This window comes from Ictalurus furcatus, chromosome 9 (genome assembly GCF_023375685.1).
Source record: "Ictalurus furcatus strain D&B chromosome 9, Billie_1.0, whole genome shotgun sequence".
In the NCBI taxonomy this organism is placed as follows: domain Eukaryota; kingdom Metazoa; phylum Chordata; class Actinopteri; order Siluriformes; family Ictaluridae; genus Ictalurus; species Ictalurus furcatus.
The window spans coordinates 10,771,545-10,790,120 of NC_071263.1; the positions used below are offsets into that span (position 1 = coordinate 10,771,545).

The window sequence follows — 18,576 nt, forward strand, 5'->3', positions numbered from 1 at the left end:
TACTGACTCTCACAGTTAAAACTGATGCAATTTATAAGCAGGCGAGTAAATAACAAATGTACAAAGCTTCTCAAGTTCCATTGTTTTGCTACAGTCACTGCAGTAACGCGATGCCCATTTGACCTCTCGTAAGGAAGAACTACTAACCAATCATAGCACAAGATGGAGCTTTTCCATCCATTCATCTGAAGCATTTATGTCAATACATAATCTTTATACCTACGTGTTTACTTGCTTTAAGCAACCTCGAACATATTCAAGTGCGAATGCTCCAACCATCTTAAAATAGACACGTGTGGACAAATATCCAGATCATTTTGTAAAGGTGTGTCAATATTCATGGTCGTCATGGTCACAGTACCTGTTTTGGCACATACACTTCCCTCCGATAACACTGCAGCTGTGCTGAAACCCTAAAACTCTTTCGTGTTCACGATGACCCACCAATTAAAGGACGAAATGATGTAACTCAGTCAAATGCCGAGAGGAAGGTTGAGGTCAAGCATGTCATGAAAACAGAGCGGCAGGAAGCAGTGGTGAGGGAAGTGATGTTAATTTACATGTGGCTCAGCAGGATGTTCTGCTCTCCCTCAGAGGCCTATCAGACCCATCTGCAGCTCCTCATCAACAGATTATCATCATGCTTTGCCCCCACGTACAATAAAAGCCTGTCAGCGTGCAGGAAGCAGAAGACATTACTCAAATCTATGCACACGGAGACCAAGGAAGATTGCATCAATGTGCACATGCACGGTTTTTAATGGCCTCTGCACACCCCCTCCTTAGATACTGTTACCAGCTTAAGAAAGCATTCAGTCTATTTTATCCCCACTGTGATGATTTAACTTAAAAGCTTAAAGCTTTTCGAACGAGTTCTCTTAAACAGCAGAGGAAACTTATTGAGCTGGCTTTTATGATTCGATGCAAATCAATAGGCGACTCTGGTGCAAAGCTTTAGCTCTAACCCCCAGCCGCTGTAATAGGTGTAACCCATGTTAGGGAATTAAATCAGATGAGGACTGGTGTTCCTAAACTGGAATCATTACCACTGTGACAGCTTTAAACCTCACTAATCGTTTCTTCAAAATAATATTTCCCAATCCTACCGTAATTTTAAGATGAATAAATAAAATACATGAATAAAACCCAAAATATCAAACCGCCACACCCTCGCTCTGTGAACCGCTTTGCTTTGTTATTGTAAAAATGAAAAAAGGTCAATATCGGTTTACTTCACAAACACTTTTTTTTTTTCCTGGGAGGTCCATCATTCTGAATTGCAGAGCAACCTGGAAAAGGTCATCTGATTAAAACGCAGTAAGCGGGTGTGTGAGGTCGCCTAAATGGGTTCGGCATGGAGCAGACTGCAGTGCACTCCAAACTGTTATATTATATTAGAGTTATAGCATCTACATTATTACTGGGGGTGGATCGATTACTACAGCGGATCAATTCGGAATGTTGTGTTTGATACGACGTTACAAATTCAATACGTCTACGCGTTAAAAAAAAAACTCACTTTCGACAGACTGTGTAATAAAGTAGGCTATTCGTCATCAAATACTGCTTATGTTACGCGAGGTGAAAAATTTTTACGCTTAAATAATTCAACTCAATTGTATTTGTACAGCGCTTTTAACAATGGGCATGGTCACAAAGCAGCTTTACGGGAATATAATAACAATTCAGGATCTAAATTCAAAATTGATGAATTTATCCCTAATTAGCAAGCCAGAGGTGACGGCGGCAAGGGAAAAACTCCCCGAGATGATATGAGGAAGAAACCTTTAGAGGTTTGTTGAATTTGTATCTGGGTTTATTGCCATACCAGCTTCAATGGCTATTTCATCTTGAATACAGGTATTTATCAGACATTCGATAAAACTCCGCTTAAAAAGTCAGATATTTCTGTCCAACATGACTCTATAAAAGATTCTTTCGATTTGCTTGTGATGAAAATGGTAAACATTTTCCTGGGTCCATCTTACAAAACAAGTCTTTCAAAGTTTGACCTGATAAAAGGCGTTGTCTCGTTACATTAAAAATAGGGAAGACCAAAAAAAAAAACGTTTTACGGTCAAGGGAGTGTTACAATATTGGCTTTTTGGTCGTTCTTCGCCCTTCAATAAATACCCATGGGTCAGTCTGGTATGGCCTACGTGGCATCGAAACCTTGAGAGGAACCAGACTCAAAAGAGAACCCATCATCATCTGGGGGAACAACGAATAGTGCAATTCTAAGTAATTCCCCTCTATAACTGTGTACTACATGGTCAAAAAGTGCAGTTGTGTAACCAGGACAAGTCATTATAGTTTTCATATGAAGTCTATTTTGTTGAATTTATACACTGTTCACTGATGGAGACTTGAGTGTAAAACTATTGGTGGCAATTGCAGTCTTAAAGCCATCATAGCATAACTGTTCATATGAATTGTGGTCCAAACCCATCTTCAAGCTTCCTCATTATCTTGATTCAGGAGAGGCTACAGGGGTTAAAATATCCAAAGCATACTACTTTCAAGTTACAATATGCTTGTGCACTAGCTTGAGAAAATGGTAAATGTCCCGTACTTATATAGCACTTTTTTAACCTTAGCGGTTTTACAAAGTGCTTTACAGTGTTTCTCATTCACACACACCCACACACACCAGTGGTAGCAGAGCTGCCATGCAAGGCACTAGCTTGCCATTGGGAGCAACTTGGGGTTCAGTGTCTTGCCCAAGGACACTTCGGCATGTGGAGTCATGTGGGTTGGGAATCAAACCGCCAACCCTATGATTAGTGGGGCTCTACCACCTGAGCCACAGCCACCCCACAGCAAAGGCTACATTGAGGTCTGGTATGTGGAAGTACTTTGGACTCCCGGTACGTTATGGTGCTGAAGGCCAGTGAGTGGTGGACCAGAACGTTACAGTGTGTTGAATCCCACAAAAACACTGTCACTAGTACTACAAACATACAGCTACACACATGCACACACACACGGCAACAATCTCCCTGCTGCATTCAGGCAGCCCTTCCTCACTGATTCAATCCAGGCTAAAGGAATCACAGTGGCCACTGGGAAGTTCATATTAAGTAGTGGAGGACGCAGGATTCAAAAACGTATCTAGGGCTACAGAGAGCTGCGTGACTGACAGCACAACTAACTAACAGCCGAATGAGAAACGCTCCATGCTTCAGACACATCACCTCGTGAGTCACACCAGCGAACGTTTAGCCATGTTTAATTTTGTCACATAGTAACGCACAGATTTTGTTTCATTACATGCTGCTAACACCATTTCATTATTACATTACATTTTAACTACTGTACTTTTACAACGTTTGTAAGTGTGGCTTCATTTAATCATTCAAAATGCTTAATTAAAGGGGTCATGACGTTTTTGGCTTTTTTTTATTATTATTATCCTCCCTGAGGCGTAATTATAATATTAGTAAAGCTTTTGTTTGCACAAAAAACATACAAAATATATTCATTTATGGCTTTTTTTCCCCACAATGTCTCTGACCCTATGACTGAAACGACCAGTTTTGTGTCCTTTACCTTTAAGACTTCAATGTAACCACCCACTGCTATGATTGGTTAACATCTTTGCCTATGAATTAATTAATCAACGCAACCTGCCATAACACGTGCGGAACTGTTTTTAAAGCCACTTAGTGCCAGTGGGCGGGGTCAACTCTGCGATGTTGTAAAAGTAGGTGCCAATGTCTTGTTGTAGGGGCAATCACATGCAAACGTATTTGCCCGTGTGACATCACAAATCCTGCCACATCCAAAAGAGCCATTTTTGGAGTTTAGTTATATATAATGGAGGACGTATTAAGCTACGACGTTTTAATGGTATAATGACCTCTTATATGGCAAAAAGATCAAGGACCATTTGATGACTCATGTCACGCCCCCTTTAAGCTTGTGAATCTGAGTATATAGTTTACACGTGACTCAATGAGACTCATGATGAGAACCAAGTTCTTCCTTTTTTTAAGAATTTACTTGAAAGTATCGAAAACTTGTACAAAACAAAATAAAGACACGGTCAAAGACTAGTGTGCTCCCTCAGCTGAAGAGCTTCACCAATTGACAACACAGAAGTGAAACGTATGGTCCTTGTTAAAGTGTTACCCTATTAGAGGGCAGACAAGAACTGCCTGAGGCAATCACCTGATCCATCTATAATGTTTCACATGGGAAACACATATATAAACACATCTAAAGGCCCTAATGCACCGTAATAATAAATATCAACAATGCTGAATGTTTTAATCACCTGAAAATAGAAGCCTAAGGCACATATTCAGGCAAGGCTGATTTCTGGTGCATCCATAAACATATTGTACTGAGACACTACCACATCATATTGAATTGGATTTGTATGTATCGTTAAACCCATAATTACTATTCAAGTGAGCTTTCTTTCAAATCACAGCAGCGACGCAAATCTCAGGCGCGACTCACATCACAGGCTCTTCCACAGACTGTGGCAGTACTGCTGGAATGCACTAAAAGCTTTTTAATGGTAATCCCTCGTCAACACTCGGTTCTGTCAGAAATGCCGCATCCACATTTTAAACTAGCAGTGGATTCTATAAATGGTGCTGTGCTTGTTTGTGCAGGATCGCACTGTGCTGAGATAAAGGTCACATGGAGAGCGTAACCTTTTATAACTAGGTCTGCGTCCCATGTGGCCGTGGCTCCTTGATGTAGAGGATGCATGCATAAAACAAAAAAGAAAGAAAAAAGAAAGAAAGAAAAATGGCAGCCTGTTTTAAACACTCCACTTCTACCTCAAGAAATGCTGCATGAGCTTATAAATGAGAGTGTCAACAATTTCAATACAAAGAACACTGAAGCCAATATTGAAACAACACTGCTTCAGCATTAGTGGTTACAAAATAAACAGGGAAAAAAAAAGGTTTTGCATTGTTTATAATAATAGGTGTTAACACACATTCCTCCACATGCTGCAAGTGAATTAAATTTGGCCTATTTGTTTGTTTTAATTGGGAAAGACCAACCACTAGAGCCAATCATATGCTGAAGCTTTAACATGTATAGTATGAGCCTCGAGTGTCTGTGTTTTGTAAAAACAGGAGGTAAAGCTGCAACTTTAGAGGACATTCCAGTTTCTCGTTAACACGGCAAGCTGCATTTTTTGTTTTATTGCTTTCAGTAAAAAAAAAAAAGGAGAGACTTGTGAGGAAACGACTGTTTATAATATGCAGTGCTGATTTCTTCTGTTTTTGTGTACATCTCAAACTAAACTGTTTCAGAAATTCAAACAAAATCGAAGATATAACAAAGGCAACCTGAGTAAACACAAAATACAGTTTTTAAACGACAATGTTATTTATTAAAGCAAAAAAGTTATCCAATACCAACTGGGCTTGTGTGAAAATGTATTTGCCCCCGTAGTTAATATTTCCCCAAATCTATGAAACTGCATTCATAATGGAGTTCAGCTGGACCAACCAGGTCTGATTACTACAAACCCTGTACAATCAAATCATCACTTAAGTACAAGTTGGTTAAAAGGTCTTACCACTGTCAAAACTGAAAGAAATTCCAGAAATGATGAGGAAGAAGGTTATTGAAATACATCAGGCTGGGAAGGGTTACAAAGCTACATCAAAGGCTCTGGGACTCCAAAGAACCACAGTGAGAGCCATTATCTCCAAATGGAAAAACTTGGCACAGTAGTGAACTTTCCCAGAAGTGGCCAATGTTCCAAAATTCCTCCAAGAGCACAGCAACTACACTTCCAGCAAGTCACAAAAGAGCCAAGGACAACATCAAATGACCTACAGGCCTCTCTTGCATCAATAAAGGTCACTGTTCATGACTCCACTATCAGAAAGACACTGGGCAAAAATGGCATCCATGGAAGATTGTCAAGGTGAAAACCACTGCTAACCCAGAAGAACATTAAGGCTCGTCTGAATGATGATCCTCAAACCTTTTGGCAGACTGTTCTGTGTATTGACAAGTGGAACTGTTTGGAAGACAGGAGTCCGTTTACATCTGGTGTAAAGTAAACACAGAATTCCACAAAAAGAAAATTGAAAAAATTATGGGAAAAATGAATTCTGCTCTCTACCAGAAAATCATATATATATATATATATATATATATATATATATGTTTACACGATTTTTTTAAGGGCTGGAGGAGTTTGTATAGGAGCGTTTTGTGCTTATTAGCAGCACAAGGCGGAAGCCGCATCACAACCCCCCGACGTGCATTACTTTCGGATAACAGTCAGGTCTGTCGTGTTATTCCTTACATAACCCGCTGTTGGTTATGTACCAACACACCACCCCAGGATGAATTGTCTTTTGAACAGGATGAGCAATGTAAATTGTTATTAATTTGTCTTCTTGGAAACATGTAAATATCTTCTGTAGCTTCTGAAGAGCAGTACTAACTGAAAAAAAAAAAGATCTTTAAACAAAGTACTAATTTACACCAATCATCCTGTTCAAAAGTTTACATCCCCTGGCTCTTCATGTATCGTGTTGCCTTCTTGAACGTCAGTGAATGTTTGCACCCGAGTTGTCCTCAGTGTGAAAAGACAGAGGATTTATCTGAAGGACAGTGGGCAGTTTAACTGCTCAGGACAAACGAGGGACTCATGAACAACTATCACAAAACATAAAAACAGTCGCTGGTAATCCAGGTAACGACACACAGTATTAAGAATCGAACGTGCGCAAACTTTTTAACTGGTTCATGTGTGTAAATTCAGTTAGTATTGAGTCTTGTGGACTATATGTAAACATCTATTATGTGAAATAGCTTATTCAGGGAAGAACTAAATAAAAATAAAATGCAATTTTCAATACCCTGCTTACTTCTTTAAATGATTAACATTTTGCAGATTCTACGAGGTGTATGTAAGCTTATGATCTCGACTGTACCTTTTTATCCGAATCTAAACACAACTATCGCGGCATACATCAGAGAAATTGCAGCCTTGTGATATGATCATGCAGTGCCAAAAATTGCAAACACCACTCAAAAGAAAGACCTGGTTCATTCTGTCTGATCAAGATGCAAGTACACTGGAGGATGTTGTTGCAAGGGCAGCCCACACCAGTGTACTGTAGAGAACAGCAACCCACTGACCGAGTGTTTCTTCATCTCTAACACAGCATTTTATCATTCATGGAGGAGGATGCAGCAGATACACTCGCTTCAGAGAAAGTAAAATGTGCTACTGCACCCTATATACCATACACAATCCAACGAATTAAGTAATTAGATCCCGAATTTAAATGTCTGGTCCAGCGAAATGATACGTCTTGAAATGAGCCATTCATCATTTCGCTGAGGAAATATATTACAAGACGCTTCAACCCAGTGAAACATTTATCACATAACATCACAGAAACAATGCTGAATGCAAAAACAGGATGTGCCACGGATTTATCTGCATGCATCATTTATTATTTAATGCATCTCTTTTACGCCTTGTTTTTCGAACCAAGCACCAAGTAACAACAAAACCAAGGCCGTGATGATTCAGAAACTGCCTCTACAAGCAGAACATCTCCTCCCACTAAAAAAAGTCAGCACTCAGTGAAATGTTCGGAGATGACTTCAGTGAAAGCCAGACCAGTCCAGCAAGCCCCAAGAGAGAAGAGGAGGAAGAAAAAAAACATGCTCTATAGCCTGGAGAAAGTTATTGACTGAACGTAATTGACTGAAATCCACAGGCATGGTGGAGATAAAACGTCGGTTCATACCTGCATCTTTCAAAGCTGGTTTTCTCCTTAAGTTGAGCCACACATGATTTTATGGAGATGCCAGTGATCCTGACCCTTTCTGCTCTCTGGACCTGACTGATCCATCCTGATGCCCTACCTCTGGACGGAGCTCTCATCATCTGGAGGCTACGTTCTACCACTGAAGACAACCCCAAACAGTGCAGCTGGAGATTGCTGAGGTCGGTGCCGCTTGAAGTACCACGGAAATGGTTTTGGACCTCAATTCCACATGGACATTCTCGCTGTGGTTGCTAGGACTACAGTTGCTGCTATGGCCTTAGGACTGAAATTACCACGTCCAATCTTGCACTCAAGTCTCCTTTAGTGATCAGTGGACTAGTTCAACAAAACAGACTTCATGTAAAACCACAATGAACTTTCTTTTACTTTCATACTATCCGCTGTTACCCAGATGAGGACGGGTTCCCTTCTGAGCCTGGTTCCTCTCAAGGTTTCTTCCTCGTTTCATCTTAGGGAGTTTTTCCTCACCACTGGCTTGCTCAATGGGGATAAACTCACACACTTAAAATCTGAATCCTGTGTTTATATGTTTCTGTAAAGCTGCTTTGAGACAATGACCGTTGTAAAAAGCGCTATACAAATAAAACTGAATTGAATTGGTTGAATGGTACTGCTCTTTACAAATGCTATCATCTGCAGAAGCTATCGTCACATATCAGAGATAATTCTGGCATGATTATCATCTTAGAGAAGCTGCTGTGAAGTATGTGCATCAAAGGATTTTTCTCTTGCTTCACCATTATCAGGCGTTCAAAGAACAACTTCATTTGCTATCGTGCACGCCTTTTTAAAATCTTGTAAATAACTTGTCGGACTTCCTTTTATCTTTTACGAGTGTTTTATACCAGAGCAATGCTAGAGTCTTGATTCTGATTGGTTAGAAAGTGTTGACACACAATCACACACACATTCACACACCCATTCATACACTACGGACACTTTAGACACGCCAATCAGCCTACCATGCATGTCTTTGGACTGGGGGAGGAAACCGGAGTATGGTTCTTTAATAAATAATGTAATAATGGGCAAACTGCTGTAGTTTAAGAACAATAAAACACTTTGGATCACGCAGTCAAAGTGCAAATTACGGGGTTTTTTTAAAAAAAAATAATTTTAAAATTAATTTATTTATTTAATGATAATTAAATGTGACGTGGTAATACTAACCGTCTGGGAATTTTATCGTGGTTTATCGTAAAAACCGGTAACCGTCTCGTCCCTACTCATCAACATTAAGATTAAAAGTACAGCTGCAATATGATACAGAAGGACCGTCCCCACAGCCATGTCTGCAGTGATGGGTAGTGTTTTACATAGCACCCACATGGCCACGTGTTTCATGCAAATCAGCACCAACTCATAAAAAATAAATAATAAAAAAAAGACCTCCTGGGAGTCATGTAGATCAAATTGAGCTCCTGGATTCTTTTTAAGAACGTGCAAAGCATATGAGGGGTTACTCCCTTCCTCTACATTGCCTGCTCCACAAATGGCTTTAACAGAATTTGTATATCTGATTACCAGTAATTAGAGTGAAGCACAATTCTGTATGATGCATGTTACAGTGATGCGCTATAGTAGTTTTATACGCTAACACAGCTAGACGTTTGTCATGGTACACAAAAACACAAAGGTGAATGAAGTTAAAGCATCACTGACCACGTTTACATGGACAGCAGTAATCTAATTATTGACCTTATTCTGAATGACAATATTGTGATTAAGGTGTTTACATGAGTTGCTTTTATAATACTCCTTTCATGTTCCTGTTTTACATGTTATAGAACATAGATCGATTAACGGCACACGTCATTACGTCCCCACGCCACGCCGTCCGACGTCCCTCCAGAATTTCACGTATTAACATACAGTTCGTCTTCGTTATGGTACCGTATACAGTTTTGGGTGTTTTTATTTTTAATTTCACGAAAGCCTCAAGTACAGTTCATTGGCATGCTATATGTGCAAATGGACGACTGCTTGAAGCCGTGGGCTGTGTCTGAAACTGTGTACTTACCTATTATATAGCAGCTCAGATACATGTATTTCGCCTACTATATAGTAGGTAAGTACGCGGTTTCGGACGCAGCCGTGCTCTACTGTTTGCCATCAAACGGTTGAGCGCTGCCGTGTGTACGTGTTCTGTCACAAAATGCAGTGAAAACTCCCACATGACGTTAATAGTGTGATTAAGGTGTGTACATGTCTGTAATACACCTCGATAATGCGACTAAAACAGGAATACTCCACATGTCTTAATTCCATTTGTGTTTACTTCTAGTATGACTTTAGCGAGATTAAGGTCATCAATAATCGCTGTTTACATGGAATACTGTTGCCCATGTAAACGTGCTCAGATATTGACAGATCAGCACAACTACACAGTGATGAAATGTACCTTGGACAACGGGACGCTGCATAATTGTGTTAGGAAGAGTCAAAAAGGTGAAGTTTCTACGGCACAAGATAAATCACAAGAAGGCAAATTCACATGCACATTCGACTGGAAATTAGGTTAAAAATAACGGATTTATTGCACATACTCATCACACGAATTCAATATACCCAAATAAATTTATTCGAACGTGGTAGAAGTGACTTGGGCGCTGATCGGACGCAAAATGAGCTCCCTTTACGAAAAATGCTTATTTGAGAAATTTAAGCAGGTCGGGATATAAGCAGAATCATCGATTTCAAGAATATTTCTCCTGCAGTTCCTATAAATCAGAGCAGATGACACATGAGACGGGGGAGGGAGGGGAAACGGGTCAGAGAGTGCAAACTCCCTCTTTGTTTCCGTGACAAAACAAATAACAGGATAAAAAGCTGGTTGGTTCCGTCCAAAGCAGGGACCAACTCAAAAGGCATGCGGGTTAAAACAAGAGTAGTACCTGATGTCATGAGAAACGTGTGCGTTTCCTCGATGTAATGATGCACTCCGGTAGAACGGCTCCTACAATGTGGTCTTTTAGCGTCTTGACGATAAACAAGCAGCTCCGAATGCGTTTTAACGCTCGGGCCTTGACGGCAGGTTTAAAACGAGACGACAGATAAAAGACAGCGCCGAGTGCTTTTACATAAGCGCTACAGTCTGTTAGTGTGAACAGACCGAGTTGGGGTTTTAACCAAAGGTGTGTGTATATGCTTGTGAGTGTAGTAAGCCCTTACGAAATTGCTAGCAGAGGGTTTAGCAGAAGTGAAGAGCCTTATCTACGGCCTGCAGCTAGACTCCTCTCATACAAGTGACACAGGACTAATCATTAACATAAAGATTTGCTTCTCCGCACACGCGGTACCCTGCTATGTTGACACAACTGACATCTGATGCAGTTAAAGGCGATTCTCTAGATTGCTTGCGTGGTGAAACACACATCCTTACGCAGAAGTGCTTTAAAACAGCATGAGCCTTGGCTCTGTGCTCAAACCAGCAGAAATTGTGCCACTCTGCTCATCTCACACAGGGGCTGTACAGTGGCTCAGGACATCTGCACATCACTCCAGCTCATCTCTAATTCATACCGAGCAGATGGGTTACCATTTTATTATTATTTTTTTAAAAGGCTTTTCTGTATACGACTGCATAACCTGGAGTGGGTGAAATGTCTCGCTTGGGAGGAGATGTGGCTTTGGGGAAAAACGACAGTGATCGCATTATTTTTACTGTGTCATACTGTGAGGTTGAAAAAAGAATCAAAGGCCAGCAGCTAAAAGTTATGCCGTATTGGCGTATGCCCTGTAACATTACAGCCTAAGGATATACAATGGTGGTTGAAAGTTTTAGAATTTTCTGTATATCTGCATAAGTATGAGGTAAAATCATCATCAGATTTAGACACATTTCCTAAAAGTAGAGAACGAGAACCCAATTAAACAATGAGACAAAAATATTATACTTGGTCATTTATTTATTGAGGGAAATGATCCAATATTACATGTGTGTGAGTGCCAAAAGTATGTGAACCTCTAGGATTAGCAGTTCATTTGAGGGTGAAATTACAGTCAGGTGTTTTGAATCACTGGGAAGACAATCATGTTTGAGTGAGCGCTGTGTTTTATTTCAAGAACAGGGATCTACCAGAGTCTGATCTTCACAACACGTGTTTGTGGAAGTGTATCCTGGCACGAACAAATAAGATTTCCAATGACCTCAGAAAAAGAGTTGTTGATGCTTGTCAGGCTGGAAAAGGTTACAAAACCATCTCTAAAGAGTTTGGACTCCACCAATCCACAGTCAGACAGATTGTGTACAAATGAATAAAATACAAAGGATATTGAAAGCAAAGGTTCACATACTTTTGCCACTCACAGTTACATAATATTGGATCATTTTCCCTCGATAAATAGATGTCCATGTATAATATTTTTGTCTCATTTGTTTAATTGGGTTCTCTTTATCTACTTTTAGGACTTGTGTGAAAAACTGATGAGGGTTTATGTCATATTTATACAGATGTATAGAAAATTCTAAAAATAAAAATAAAAAGTTCACAAACTTTCAAGCACCACTGTACAACAAGAATAATTTAAAAAAAAATTATAGTCAAAGGGAATGGTAAATGTGAAGAACTCCATCAAACACTTGTTCTATTTTTGAAGGTACTATTACAGTTGCTTTCATGTATGTGGAACGCGGAAACACTGATGAAACCAAGCAAAGTAAAGCTCAGAACAAAGCGATCATATACACTATATGGCCAAAAGTTTGTGGACACCTGACTTTCACACCCACACGCTAAATACATATGTATGTGTGTATATATATATATATATATATATATATAAAAACAAGACAGCAAAAGCTATCCTCTATACTCACAGCGGCAAATTGATATGAACTCTCATGAGTTTTTCAGCTGTCACTATCTGTGTTAGTTACTCTATACGTCCAGAAACATGTGGACACCTGACCGTCACACCTATATGTGGTTCCACAAACTTGCAAGCACACAAATGTTTCGGATGTCTTCGTATGCTGTAGCTTTACAATGCCCTTTTGCTGGAACTAAGAGGCCCAAACCTGTTCCTGCATGACAAGGTCCCCGTGCAGGAACGTGAAGACATCATCGCTGAGGTTGGAGTGGAAGAACTCGAGCGGTCTGCACAAAGCCCCGACTTCAACTCCACTGAACACCTTTGGAACAACCGACTGCACCCCCAGGCCTCCTCACCTGACATCAGTTGTGGTGAGTGAATGTGAGACTAACAGGAGGTTTTTAGAGTTTAGCCAATGTTAATTTGAATAATAACATTCAATAAGTTAAGAAATCTTACTTTAATCTTCAGAATTGAGTTAAAGTGTTCATGTTAATTAGAGTAATGTGTTGCATTTCCTTCAGAATTGTGGAATTAATTACTATTTATTTAAAAGGCATAAAAGGTAGAACTATCGGTATCGGTGTCGGCCAATATCACTCTGAATAATTGGTTATCAGTATCGGCTGAGAAATTTCGTATCGGTGTATCTCTACTGATAATATAAAATTGTTATCATGATATTGGAGTACTGATATGCCAGATACCTACGTTATGTAAATTAGAACTCTAAACAACAACAGTTTTTTTCTAGTTTACGAGAAATATGAGCAGCCTAAGCGATAACTCAATTAGAGCAGGTCAGTGTTTAACTCTGACGTGTCAATTTGCCTATTTGTCTCAATAAACTGCAAGGTAGATTATTTGTAATATGTTATACGTTATCTTTCTCCACATTGTACCAGCCTACCATATCTCGTCACGCCTCCACCGGCTCATTTGTGTGAGCTCCAGCACTGATGTCCACTCCGATGTCTACACTCTGGACTAAGTGCACTCTCTGATGTGTGGCGACAGCCTGTCAAAAGAAATTTGTTCCAACAACTCCTTCCCTTGTATACCACAGACAGCAGAATGCCATTGGGAATACTGGGACTTTGTGTTGTTGAACATTTATTGCTAAGCATTCACCGGGGACCTGGTACATGTGTCAAAAAAGCTCTGCTTGGTTGAACAGGAGACAACAGAAGACACAGCCTCAAACACTGACGAAGCCGCATGGAGGAAACACACATCTGCTTTTCAAAACAAGTGCTCGGCTATTCCGGAGTAATTTAAATAAAAAATAAATAAAAAAAGAAAGAAAGAAACGCAGGCTAAAGGTTTCTTTAAAGAACAATTTTATCATCTACTGTTAAGGGTTTTTTTTTTTATACACCAAGGCTTCCTTTAGTGCGGCTTGTTGCAGACAATCACATGCATTCATGTCAGTTATTTACAGTGCCCTCCACTAATATTGGCACCCTTGGTAAATATGAGCAAAGAAGGCTGTGAAAAATTCTCTTTATTGTTTAACCTTTTGATCTTTTTCGTAAAAAAATTCACAGAAATACTCTGCTCTCATGGACATCAAACAACTGCAAACACAACTCATGTTTATCGAAGAAAAATAACATTTTGTTAAATATAGGTGTGCAACAATTATTGGCACCCTTTTAGTCAATACTTTGTGCTACCTCGCTTTACCAAGGTCCATGCTGGTGAACTCTCCTTCAGTTCACCCCACAGGTTTTTTTTTATGGGTTTCATGTCAGGACTGAGATGGTCATGGCAGGACCTTGTGGTCAGTAAATGATTTGTGTGTTTATTTTGACGTATGTTTTGGATCATTGCCCCGCTGGAAGATCCAACCATGGCCCATTTTAAGTTTTTTGGCAGAGGCAGTCAGGTTTTATTTAATACCTGTCCATGATGTCATGTATCCTAACAAAATATCCAGGTCCTCTGGCAGTAAAACATTAAAGAGCCACCATCATATTTAACCGTGGGCATGATGTACTTTTCCATATGGCTACCTCTCTGTGTGCACCAAAACCACCTCTGGTGTTTATTGCCAAAAAGCTCTATTTTGGTTTCATCTGACCATAGAACCCGATCCCATTTGAAGTTCCAGTAGTGTTTGGCAAACTGAAGACGCTTGAGTTTGTTTTTGGATGAGAGTAGAGGCTTTTTTCTTAAAACTCTTCCAAACAACTTGTGGTGATGTAGGTGACTTCAGATTGTAGTTTTGGAGACTTTCTGATCCCAAGACGCAACCAACTTCTTCAATTCTCCAGCTGTGATCCCTGGAGATTTTTTGGCCACTTGAACCATCCTCTTCACAATGCACTGAGACAATATAGACACACGTCCAATTCCAGGTTGATTCATAACATTTCCAGTTGACTGGAACTTTTTAATTATTGCCCTGATGGTGGAAATGGGCATTTTCAATGCTTGTGCTATTTCCTTATAGCCACTTCCTATTTTGTGAAGCTCAACAACCTTTTGCCGACATCACAGCTATGTTCTTTGGTCTTACCCATTGTTATGAATGACTAAGGGAATTTGCCCTATGTGTTACCTCATATTTATACCCCTGTGAAACAAGAAGTCATGGATGAATAATTTCCTGTTCCTAGTCACCCAGGTGTACTAAAAATGTAAAATATAAATGGGAATATACTCCAAATATATTTCTCATATGAATTCATAGGGGTGCCAATAATTGTGACACACATATTTAACAAAGATTTTTTTTATATATATAAACCTGTATTGTGTTTGCAATTGTTTGATATCCTTGAGAGCAGAGTACGTTTGTATTTTTCTTTAACAAAAGATCAAAAGGTTAAACAATAAAGACAATTTTTCACAGCCTTCTTTGCTCATATTTACCGAAGGTGCCAATATTATTGGAGGGCACTGTACCTGAAGGCAGTTCAACGAGAAGAGTTTTCCCTGAATTTCATCAGCTTTTTATTTCATTTATCCTCTCTCTGATTCAGCAAAGCCATATGTGTATTCTCTGCATACTTTGAAACAAATCTGTCTCATCTGTTCAGAGTCCATGGTGCGCGTTAAAAATTTATTTTTTTAAACCAAGTGATGAAGCGCCACTACCAAACATAACAGAACAACTTCAAATGTTCGAATGTCTTATTTATGGCCATGACCTAATCACTCATGTCCATCCATCCATCCATTTTCTGTACCATGCGGACCCTGGAGCTTATCCCAGGGGACTCAAGGCACAAGGCGGTGGACATCCTGGATGGGGTGCTAACCTATCATAGGGCACACTCGCACACACAAACACCCATTCACACACTACAGACACTTTAGAGATGCCTATAGGGCATGTCTTTGGAACCAGGGAGGTAGCTAGAGTACCCAGAGGAAACCCCCGAAGAACAGGGTGAAGATGCAAACTCTGCGCACACGGGGCAGAGGCGGGATTCGAACCCTCAACCCTAGAGGTGCGAGGTAAACATGCTAACCATAAGGTCCTGACCATAAATCAACACAAGTGTTCGTTTTGAGCTATTTTTTTTAATACTCGGGTACTGACAAAAAAAATCATTAAATCTAATTACTGCTGTTACTCTTCATAGTACTATTGCTGCGGGGGGGGGGGGGGGGCGGCACTTTAGTTCTGGCTGCCAGCTTTTAGAAAGTACTAGAATAACTATTATATCTGTTTCAGGCTGCTCAAATAGGCAGCAGTCCTTGCCATTTTACACAACCTGTCTGTCATCACGACAGCAGCAGAGAACAGCTGACGAAGAGCCAGGTGGGGAAGCAGGATGCCCCAGTAGCCAAGTCGAACGGATCTACTCCACGGATCAATACCTAGCCGTCTGTTCACCTCTGCTGGTTAAGGGTTGCCCTCAAAATGGATTGGCTCTACTTAACCGCAAAAAAATCAGCACTGTAAGAGATGCCCAAGTCTGACGTCACATTTATCTACTGATGCACCTTTCACCCATCATCATCATCACTACTGTCCTCTTTATGGAGTGCTATTTAAATGCAGCATATATTGATTCATTAGCATCTCCTTCGCTTAAAACATCATCATAAAAACATCATTAAGAGCTCATCCGATCTTTGAGGTGAAGAGAAATCTTGTGAGTAAGATTACAACTCTTAAAACTCTGGGTATTTAAGGAGTAAGGCGTTCTTGCAACTACAAAGCATGCAATTTATTGCAAAAGGACACAGAAAAGCTTTAAAGCACAATTTAAAATGCTTTCCGTACTGGCTTCCCCCCCCCCAGAGATCGCTACTTTCTGCTTGAAATGCTTTTACCAACATAAATATTCATTAGAAGTGACAGAAACTGCCGAGTCCAAGGAAAACTCCCAAAAAAAACTAACAAAAAAAAGCAGCACATTTACATTTGATAAAATCTTCAAGTACACTCATATCTCTAATTAAAGGACTGAGCTCCTTTAGCTAGACACACTCTGCAATTTGCCTCTCGACTTAAGTCGCTTCCTAGGTTTCAGCACACGCTGCTTCAGTGAACGTGCAAATATAGATCTCATATAAAAACCAGATCAACACGACGCTTGTGAGATTGTGTCTGATATTTGATCATCCCATCGTACCCCCTAACTATCGCAGATTGTTTGCCGTGTCATTTCAACCCCCGTTCATGTCATGCAAGCAAAGATATTCGTGGCTTCATCTTTATCTGGTTTTGCTGCTCTGCTCCAAAGTCAGACAATGTAGCTTATTAACGTTTGCAGGGGAAACAAAACAGGCGAAAAGGAAACACGTATTAGGAGATACAATACAGTTTCGTTTTGTCAATCTTAAAACTGCTGACATTTTCAAAATCGTCCCAACTTGATAGTCGTCATGACAGACAGAATCTTTTGGCAGTTCCCAATACTGTCAATCGTGCCGAGCCTAATTAATACAGAATAAAATTTGACAAATAGATTAAGTACAACGAAACACTGGAAGAGCGGCATATTGCTGCTAGAGGTGATAAGTAAGCCTTCAAAGCCTATTAAGAAAAATCCATTAAAAAGCAAAAATTCACTAACGCTCGAGTCTGTACATGACAAAATGGAAGGCGAAGAGACAAAGCCAAAACCAAAAGCACACAGCATGTTCGGACTGGTAAAAGGCTAGCTGCGATGGACAAAAAGGCAAAAGCATTTCCTCCGGGTTTTAAAACACAGCAAAATATGCAAGCAACTATGTATGTGTGTGTGGGAGCTTGATGACCCCTTTTATCCACACTGAAAAGGCTTTTAAATAAAAGAGTACTGAAATACAGCCAGAGGCGTACTAAGCCTTCACTGGAACCACACAAGTCAACAGCTGACCTAACAATACTGAAATGTGGTTCAGGATATTACAGCACTTATGTACAAGATTGTGGTAACAACATTCTCACAAACAAGGCAGTTCGGAAAAGTTGTTTTTTGCACAGAAACCTGCCACACCTGCCCGGTAGTAGCGACGTATGGAGACGCCGTGATGCCGTGATGACGGGAACGCATTTGCAGACAGGAAGTCCGAGATGCAATGTTGGGCAGATGCACAGTTACAAACTGTGAAGCTGTTAGATTAGCTACATTTCTCTGTACAGCCATGTATTTCATATCAAGTAGCTTGTCAATTGAAACTATTTTATAGTGATAACTCCAGGGCTGAAACACAGGAAAAGAGCCCTATCAGCGAGGAGGTGTCTATCTGCCAAACTGGTTATGAGGCTCTTCGCTCACCATGCTGCTACTGTGCTGCGTCAGCAAAACAAACTCCCTGTGGATTAGCTGCGGGTCTAAAGGCCTCAGCGTACTTAATGCAGAAACGACTTCACAAGCTCACAAATGTGCATACTCTCTGCAGTTTCGTATTGGCAGTCACATACAAGTGCTTCAGTGTCGTTAAGCACAATGTAGCAGCTTACAAAGATTTTTAATATGGTTGAGCTACATTTCTGTCGAGTAACTACACTGCTAAAGCATCC

The 18,576-nt window shown here is 40.1% G+C and overlaps 1 protein-coding gene across 3 annotated transcripts in view; it reads right to left on the reverse strand.

Moving 5' to 3' along the window:
* arhgap5 (Rho GTPase activating protein 5) overlaps positions 1–18,576 on the reverse strand; it is a 53,555-nt gene that overhangs the window by 20,433 nt on the left and 14,546 nt on the right. The window lies entirely within an intron of this gene.